This window comes from Sorex fumeus, unplaced genomic scaffold (genome assembly GCF_029834395.1).
Source record: "Sorex fumeus unplaced genomic scaffold, SorFum_2.1 ptg000036l, whole genome shotgun sequence".
In the NCBI taxonomy this organism is placed as follows: Eukaryota; Metazoa; Chordata; class Mammalia; order Eulipotyphla; family Soricidae; genus Sorex; species Sorex fumeus.
The window spans coordinates 13380964-13390885 of record NW_026606093.1 but is presented as its reverse complement, the minus strand read 5'-3'; the positions used below and the strand labels follow the sequence as shown (position 1 = coordinate 13390885).

At 36.1% G+C, this 9922-nt stretch overlaps 1 protein-coding gene across 1 annotated transcript in view; it reads left to right on the top strand.

Moving 5' to 3' along the window:
- The first annotated feature begins 206 nt into the window (after positions 1-206).
- The window catches only part of SLC38A4 (solute carrier family 38 member 4), a 74886-nt gene continuing 65170 nt past the window's right edge, over positions 207-9922 (top strand). Inside the window, exon 1 of the mRNA XM_056117826.1 lies at positions 207-411. The gene's annotated coding sequence lies outside the window, so the exon portion shown is untranslated. The remainder of the gene's footprint in view (positions 412-9922) is intronic.

The window sequence follows — 9922 nt, the reverse complement described above, 5'->3', positions numbered from 1 at the left end:
GTTTTTTTCTCCCCACCCAGTGTTTGTCCTGTCATTTTGCCTTGCGTCATTCACGCTTTTTGCATGGCGTACTCCTCAGGATAGGACTTTGTTCTTTGTTTTGGCATAAAATGATAACACTAGGTACACTCATGGTCCTATAAAAATGTTAAAGAAAAAAAAGAAGGAAAAAGTTGCAATTCTCCAAGAGGAAACGTAGGCCAACAGCTGGCCAGGCTTCCCTCTGTTTGCAGTGCTGCAGGACACTCAGAAGCATCTCCAGTGGCTGCTGGGAGCTGATGGCTCTTGGGTGACACTTGTGTCCTGCACAGCCCTTGGGGCATGTGTAGGCCAACAGGAGAATGAACTGGGCCCTGGCTCTCAGGGAGGATCTCAGGAGACTGCGCTTTGGGGACACTTCACTGCTCACAGGTTTGCCTATTTTTCATGAAACTTCATTTAGATGGACCACGGGAGTGAGTGCAATGAATTGGGGAGAGGTGGCAAAGAACTGTAAAAAAATAGGGCAGAGGGAAGTGTTCATTAAGGAACAACGCTCAGGGGACCGTCTCTGTTTTAAGAATTGTCTGCATACTGCACGGGACTACACATGTTATGGTCTGACATGCTGGATTGTTTCCAGGTGGGAATAACATGGCATATGTATGCAGAATGTTCTTGGAAACTTTTTGACCACACTGACCTCCACTGTTGAAGTGACATACTTAGAAATGCTTGCTTTCAGCCTTTGTGAATGCCTGAAAAGCAACCAAATAGTTCAGGCCATTGCATAAAAGGAGTGACTTTATTATAGACTTAAGAACATATTTCATTAGCATTTTTCTCCTGTTTGTTTTTGAAGAAATTCTTTAGTAACAGTACACTTAAACGTATATCTGACTTAAAATATCAGTTTCTATGCTATACTTAATTATACTTGCTTTCCAGAAGAGTCCATGTTATTAATATATATTTAACATTTTGAATTTGAAGTAATTGTCTATTACAAGAAATTGTAAAGATAGTACAGAACCCCATATACCTTTCCCCAATTTTGTTCTAGTGATTCTATTAGACATCATTTTAATACAATAACATGGCCAGAGAATTGACACTGGCATAATAATTTTTATATCATTTTATCACATGCATATATATTTGTGCAACCATGCCACAAACAAAGTATTTCCATAGCTGCTAAGATCACCTTTACACTGCTCCCTTATCATCGTACACACCTGTTCCTCCCTAATCTAAATATTCCCCATCATTTTGAGAATGTTACATCAATGGTATCAGAATAAATGCTGTGTTTTCAAGACATATTTTTTATTCACTACAATGCTCTTGGATTTCATTCAAATTTTAGCAATTGGTCTTTTTTCTTGCAAATAGTATTAGTCCAGTTGCTTGATAAATTGCATTTAATGATATATACATACATATATACTCATCACAAAAATATACATATACGTATATCTTTGATAGACTTATAGCTTCAGTAGGATTAAAGAGATAGAGAATATTTATGAGGTGAAAAGTGTGAGGACATAATTTGAATAAGACTAGACCCTTCCGAAACTGGCTCAGAAAAATGCATCACCTTTGAACCGTACCTTGAGGGTACTCAGCCTCTTTCTTTAGTCAGTACCCATCAGAGAGAAAAGTATCTAGTATGATTTAAAAGTGTTTAAAATACTCTCTTTAAGCCTTTCGGGTCTCATACCGTGAACTTTAATACTCAATTTACAAAAGAACACAAACATTCAGTGTGGAACCCTCGTTAGCCTCAATATAATGGAAGGAACAAAGTCTCTGTTTTAGTGATTTCCTTAAAAGGAAAAAATTTTAAATATCACAAACCATCCTAGAGAATGGAATATAAGTAGGGTGTGCTAATTATATAAAGGAACGTCAAAGCTAAAAGTATTTACAATTATTTGTAGAAGCAAATCTGTTTTCTGAGTCATTTAAAATAGAATAAAATGTCATCATTCTGTCATTATGATTTATTTTATTTTATGTCCACTCTGGGTATGGCCTGAGTTCTTTGGTGCCATTATTTCCTGTGTGTGGACCATAGGTTCCACAGTATATGGTAGGCCAGGTAACCTCTGCCCCGTAATCTTGAAGGAGTGCATGCTTGGCTGTAAATCAGGGACCTGAACAATAAGTCCACTGACTCATTTTCCTCTCCTGTATGATATTGTTTACTTACTTACTTGACTAATGATAAAAGCCATCAGGGAGGTCTGATATGAAATGTAACACAGGCAGTTGCTCCCAACAATGCGGGCATTGTGATTTACTTTGGGTGGGCAGGGCTCTCTACTGGTGCCCAGAAGTTCTGGCGGTCCCATCAGGGATTAGTTAACTGGGTAATCAGTTTAATCCATGAATCCAAGAATGTGACACTGCTCAAGCCTGATGGTGCTGGACTTGATACTGGTGCTATCTAGAGGTGCTCAGGTTTGGGGAGCAGTATCCAGGACTATACCTAGTGATACTTGGGGGACCATGTGGTGCTGGAAGTTGAACATGGTGGGGTACATGTTAGGCATTGATCTTAACCATTGAGCATCTCCCAGCCATACAAGCATTATACCTTTAAGGGCCATAGGTGGGTTTGTTTGTTTTTTGAATTTCTGCTTTAAAGAAAATAAGTAGATCTTTTCTGGAAGAAAGTAAAACAAAAATACCTATGTACTATATCAACATAAGCAATACAAATAATTTCATAATATGTAAGTGATATTTGCTCTTTAAAGAATGAAACTAAATATAAAGCTCTATTTACATTTTTCATATGATCCCATGTATATGTATATACATATATAAAACATCTTCATAATCTTTTCATTTGTTGTTGGATATCTAGGTCAATTACTTATCTTAGCTGTTGTACTGAGTACAAGAATAATTAATGGTGTGCATATAACCTTTTGAGAGATTGTTTTTATGTCCTGGGGTTAGATGCTCTAAAGTTGAATTGCTGGGTAATATGGACATTCAATTCTAAATTTAATGAGAACTCTCCGTATTTTTTTCCATAGGGCATGTACCAGACAACTTCCCACAAGCAGTGGATGAGAGTTCTTTTTTCACCACATCCCTGCCAATACAAATTGTTTCTACTATTCTTGATATGTATCATTCTCATAGGAGTAAGATGGTATCTCATTGTCTTGATTTGGATTTTGGATTTCTCTTGATTATGATGACAAGTGATTCTGAGCATTTTTCATATGCCTACTGCCATCCATCTGTCTTCCTCTGAGATGTGTCTATTCATTTCCTCTCCCATTCTTTGATAGGAGTTTTGATTTGTTGCTGTTGTTGTTGTTGATCTTGGTGAGAACCTTATATATCCTGGATATCAAACCTTTATCTGATGTATTGAATGCAAATATTTTTCCATTCAGTAATCTGTTTTTTAGTTTTAGCCCGTGTTTACTTTGCCATGCAGAAATTCTTTAGTTTTTTGTAGTCCCATTTGTTTATTTTTTATTTTGTTGCTTTTGACAGTGTTATCAGATCACTGAAGATGCTTTTGAGGGCCCCGTCTTGAAGCGCTCTGTCTGTATTTTCCTCAGTGAAATTTGTAAAAAAAATTTGTAATTTGTAAAAATTTGAAATTTGTAAAAAAAAAATTTGTAGCTTCTGGTTGGATCTCATGGTCTTTGATCCACTTTGAATTGGTATTAGGTGTTATATATGGATCCAGCCTTAATTTCATACACATAGTTATCCAGTTTTCCCAGAACCATTGGTTGAAGAGGCTATCTTTACTCCATTTCATGTTCTCAGCTCCCTTATTGAAAATTAGCTGTCCATATATATGGGGTTTTGTCCTTGGGTATTCGATTCTGACACATTGATCAGTGGGCCTAGCCTCATTCCAGTACCACGTAGTTTTTATCACTGTAGCTTTATAATACAATTCCAAATCAGCTAATGAAATACCCACCAAATTCTTACTTTTCAGTATTTCTTTGGCTAGTCACTGTCTTTTTTTTTTTTAATAATTCCATACAAACTTTTTTATTGACCTTTCTAGATCCTTTAAGAATACTGTCTGCATATGGACGGGGATTGCATTGAATCCATATAATAGTCTAGTTTGGGTAGCACTGTAGGACTATAGCACTGGAGTCCCATTGTTCATCGATTTGCTTGAGCGGGCACCAGTAACGTCTCCATTGTGAGACTTGTTGTTACTGTTTTTGGCATATCGAATACTCCCCGGGGAGCTTGCCAGGCTCTGCTGTGCTGGTGGGATACTCTCGGTAGCTTGCTGGGCTCTCTGAGAGGGATGGAGGAATAGAACCCGGGTTGGCCGTGTGCAAGGCAAACACCCTACTCGCTGTGCTATCTTTTAATAATATTGATTGTTCCAATCCATGAGTATGGAATAATTTTCCATTTCCTAAGGTCTTCTATCTCTTTCTTAAGTGATTCAGTGTTATTATGGTATAGATCTCCCATGACTTTTGTTAAGCTGGTTCCTAGATAGTTGATGTTTTTGCATACTATTTTTAATGGGATAGACTTCTTGATTTCTTTTTTTTCTGATTCATTCTCTTTGTATAAGAATGTGACCTTAATTTTTTGCATTGACTTTGTAGCCAGACACTTTGTTGAATTGATTTATTGTTCCTAGGACCTTTTTTTGTGTGTACTCCTTAGGGTCTTCTATGTATATAATAATGTCATTTGCAAATAGTGATAATTTTAGTTCTTTTCCAATTTGCATCCCTTTGGTCTTTTTTTGCCTGATTGCAGAAGTCAGGATTCTAATACTATTTGAATTAGAGGGAGAGCGTGGACATTCTTGCCTTGTACATGATCTCAGAGGGAACTCTTTAGGTTTTTACCATTAAGGATGTTACCGGCTGTGGGCTTGTTGTAGATCGCCACCATTCTTCTCTTGAGGAAGGTTCCTTCCACCCCTAAATTGTTCATAATTTTTATCATGAATGGATGTTGGATCTTCTCAAAGGCTTTTTCTACATCAATTGATATGATTACATGATTTTTATCTTTCTTTTTACCAACATGATATGTTATGTTATTTAATTTGCAGATGTTGAATCAAATCACCTTGCATCTCTGAGATGAATCCTACTTGATTAAGGTGCATGATATTTTTGTTATGTTGAAGGATTTGGTTAAATAAGATTTTGTTAAGTATTTTTGCATCAATATTCATAAGTGAGATTGATTGAAATTTTCTTTCCTGGAAGTGTCTCTGAATGCTTTAGGTATTAGTGTAAAGATAGTTTAATTATAAAATAGCATAATATGAGACTAATACTCAGGACAATAGAGACAAGGGCCAGGAATATTTTACCACAGTTCGAAGCCTGCCTTATGACCTGGAGGAGAAAGCAGCTGGGATAAGGAAAGGATCACTAAGGCAATGATGGTTGGAGGGATTTCTCAAGATGGGAGATATGTGCTGAAAGAAGATAAAGGATCAAACATGATGATCTCTCAGTATCTGTATTACAAACCATAATGCCCCAAAGTAGAGAGAGAGAGAGTAAGAAGGAAATTATCTGTCATAAAGGCTAGGGGAGGGGAGAGATGGCGGGGGGAGGGATACTGGGGACACTGGTGGTAGAAAGTTTACACTGGTGGAGGGATGGGTGTTCAATCACTGTACGACTGAAACTCAAATATGAAACCTTTGTAACTGTGTCTCATGGTGACTCAATAAAGAAATAAAGATATTTGTAAAGATCCTTGTTTCTTGGATATCTTGGGAGATCTTAATGAGTAAAGGCAGTTAAATCTTCTTTGAGCATTTGCTAGAACTCACCAGTGGGTTCATCTGGACTGAGAGTTGTTCTTGGGAGATTCTTAATTGCTGTGAAACAAAGATTCTTTCTTTATTAAACCTAGTAGAAATTCCTAACAAAGGTTTTATTTTTTTATTTAAATTTCATTTTTAGACTCCGTGATTTACAATACAGAATGGTAGGGTTTCATCTGTAAAACATTTCAGGATCACAGCCTCAAGCTGTGTCTTTTCTGCTCCATCATTGTCCCAATATTCACCTTGTAAGTAGCATCTCCTCTGTATACCTCTGCTGGGGTAAGCTTCCTACTCTTATGTTCATTGCAGTTCTACTCACAATAGCCAAAATTTGGAAAAACTCAAGTATCCAAGAGCACATGACTGAATAAGTAACCTATGGTACATTACGCAGTTGAATATTACTTGACTGTAGAAAAGATAAAATCATATAATTTGCTGCTGTGTGGATGTTTCTAGAGAGTACCATACCGAGTGAAGTTATTCACAAGGAGAGCAAAAGATACAAAATGATTTCACTTCATATGTGGGGATATGAATAGAAAAGGTAAGAAAATAACAAATGTCCAAAGTGGTAATCAAATAATAACAAAGACAGGAACAAATGCTTGACACTAGATTCAAAGAGTAATTAAAATAGCTTTAAATTGCCAGTTATAAATATAATACATTGTCATAGAAAGTGAAAAATTCAGTGAATATACTGTTAGTTAATATAATAGGAAATTTTCAGTCTTTCTATTATCCCCCTGATAAATTGGTTAATATTGGTTGATATTTTTCTGAGGCATAATTTCAGTTAAATCAAAGGCACAACCATGATCAGCCTTTACTTTACAGACATGCCTCACTTAAACCCCTTTTGTGAACATTTTTGAGGTTCACACCTGGCTGTGTTCAGGGTTTACTCCCGGGAGTGCTTAGAACACCAAAGTGGTACCAGGGATGCAAGCCAGGTTGACCACGTATAAGATGTTACCTTTCTTGCTGTAATATCTCTCAGGCCCATTTTGAACTTTGTTTTTGTTTTCCCCTTAGTGTTTGAATTTTAAAAAATACATTTGAACTCAAATATGCACTTAAAAAAACCTTCAAATGAATATCAAGGTAGTTGAGTTTATTATAAAGGGCACAGTCACATGGGGATTCTATGTTTATCTTGTTCCTGAAACTGCACCTTAATTGCTTTGTTAAGTGAGTGTAATTCTATATGTGTATAGGTTACCCACCACATCATTTTAAGAGGGAAAACTGGGGTCAGGGGGACTGGTAAGTGGTTAGAATCTTGCCAGAAAAGAGTGTGTGTGTGTGGGGGGGGGTGGGGTTGGGCAAAAGGCAGTAAGAATAGAGACCAGTTATGACAATAATAGTTGAAAATGATCATTTTGGACAGAAACTCAGTGTTGAACGTAGATAAAGATATATACTTGATAAACTTTCAGTATCTGTATTGTAAACCATAAGGCCCAAAGTAAAGGGAGAGGAGAGAGAGAGAGAGAGAGAGAGAGAGAGAGAGAGAGAGAGAGAGAGAGAGAGACAAAGACAGAGAGACAAAGACAGAGAGACAGAGGGAGGGAGAGAAAGAGAGAGGGAAGAAGGGGAGAGAGAGATATGAGAAAAGTGCCTGCCAAGGGGAGGGAAACTGGGGACATTGGTGGTGGGAAATGTACACTGGTGAAGGGATGGCTGTTGGAACATTGTGTGAATGAAACCCAATCATGAACAATTTTGTAACTATGTATGTATCTCATTGGGATTCAAATTAAATTAAAAAATATTTTTTAAAAAGTTATTCAACGTAAGAATTAAAATGAAAGCAATAATAAACATTATTAAAGGTAAAGGTAAAGGCCCTTCCGTTGATCGTCGATTTGCTCGAGCGGGCCCAGTAACGTCTCCATTGGAGACTTTGTTGTTACTGTGTCTGGCATATCGAATACTCTCGGTAGCTTGCCGGGCTCTCCGAGAGGGGCGGAGGAATCGAACTCGGGTCGGCCATGTTGGCCGCTTGTAAGGCGAACGCCCTACCCGCTGTGCTATCGCTCCATTATTTTATTAATTTTATTATTTTTATTATTTTATTAATAAAATAATAATGTTTATTATTTCTCATAACAAACATAATAAACATTATTATGAGAAAAAAATTGTGGGCAGAAAATAAAATTCAGTAATAGAACACATACATCAGGGTGAGGCTCTGAGATTGATTTTCAGTACCACTGAGTATGATCTCCTTCAGCACAGAACTAATAAAAAATTGGGTGAAGTGCAGACATGCTGATGGATATGCTTTTCATTAGCACAAAAGAAGGGGAAAATCAGATCTATACTTTTCTGGCTAAGGATATAGAAAAACTTTGGCAGATTTGAAATATATGTTCTGGTTAAGGGGAAAATTATACCTTCCATAGATGACTGATTTACAAAGAATTAGAATAAATGACTGTTTTTAAATGTCATGTTTTGTTGAGCATAATTTGATTTTTATTGTTTTAGAATGACTGACTTATCATTAACTTCACCTAAAATGGCAAAACTCAAAATAGTATTAGAGAAATTTTTGATTAGTTGAAGCAATCTTCTACTTTATAATTGTTGGAATGAATGTCAAGAAAAATGTAAGCAGTAGTTCTAAATTGTGAAGGGTAAATGTTCCAGTTTACCTTTCATAAAAGAATAGTTTAATGAGAGGAAGTCCTTATCCATCTTCAGTTATTGTCTATTCCACCTGCGCTCACAGGTTTCTCCCTATTTCTGCTACCACATTCATTACCTGATGATTCCCAAAGAACCCCAAATCACATCATTATCTAATTTTGATAAATGAATTGTTTTAAATTTATTTAAGAAGTTAGATGTACTAGCATTTCCTTAATATTATCAACTATTCAGCAACAAATATCTCGTCGTTTCTTTTGTCTGTGTGTTTTGAATTAATCTCAATTTGTTTGAATCAGAATTCAAATGGCCCACGCACTAATTTTGTGTCAAATCTCTAATTTCAACTCTCCCTCCTCTGTTTCCCCTTGCAATTTATTTATGACAAAACCAAATCATTTGTTCAGTAGAATTTCCCATAGTTTTAGCCTTTGTAGATTCACATGACCTTTAAAATGTCTTACTGAAACTCCAAATGGCATCCTCAAACTCCATCTTCAGTCTAACCTGTATAATTTTTTTTCTATATAACAGAAATAGCACCTCATTGTCATTTCTTTCCCTGTTTCCTTGAGAGTTTTTTAAATTACAGTTTGCTGAAATGTCCTCTTACTACACCTGGCTTACTTCCAACTACAACCTGGCTGACCTGGAATCCTCTTTTAATCAGGTTTCAAAATGTATATAAGCATACTCACCCAGATGCTCGCTCAACTTTCTCTATGATTACCAGTCAACTGTAGGGGTTGTTTTGATTTTAAAAACTGCACACATAATTACATCTTATTTATTTTTGTTTATTTTTACCATAGTTTAAATAACATGGTCACAATAGTGTTAATGTTTATGATTTTGCTATGATATGAACCTTCACCACCACCAAATTGCTCAAGACCCTCCAATGTCTAAAATACTGTCCAGTGGAGTTCATGCCCAATTCAGTCAGCCTAATCATTGGCTAAATAAATAGCAATACTCCTACATTTAAAATTAAAAAATACTGTCATTTGTCACATTTTTGAAAAGGAAGCAGCAGCTCTATGAGACTGGGAAATCTCCTTGTGGAATAATTTCTTACCAAAGGAAAGGATCAAATTCCTGAAAAATCCTTGACAGGAGAATTCCAGGTTAGGTACTTAGTACCTTACATTGAAGATATAGATTGCAGAGTTATGGTCAAATCTATAAAATATTTTTACATCCACAGAAGTAAAAATATTCCAAACAATATATCGCATTTTAATTGGTAAAAATATAATTACATTTCTCTAGTTCATTTTTCCCTACCTCTCATTTTAACCTTCCATTACTAGTTAGTACTTTCTATATTTTGATCAAAGGCTAAAGGTTTGACCTCATTCATGGATATTTATTACCATGGTTTGTTTCTTGATATACCTCAGATAGGTGAGATAATCTGGTATTTGTTCTTCTTCTTCTGATTTATTTCACTTAACATGATGG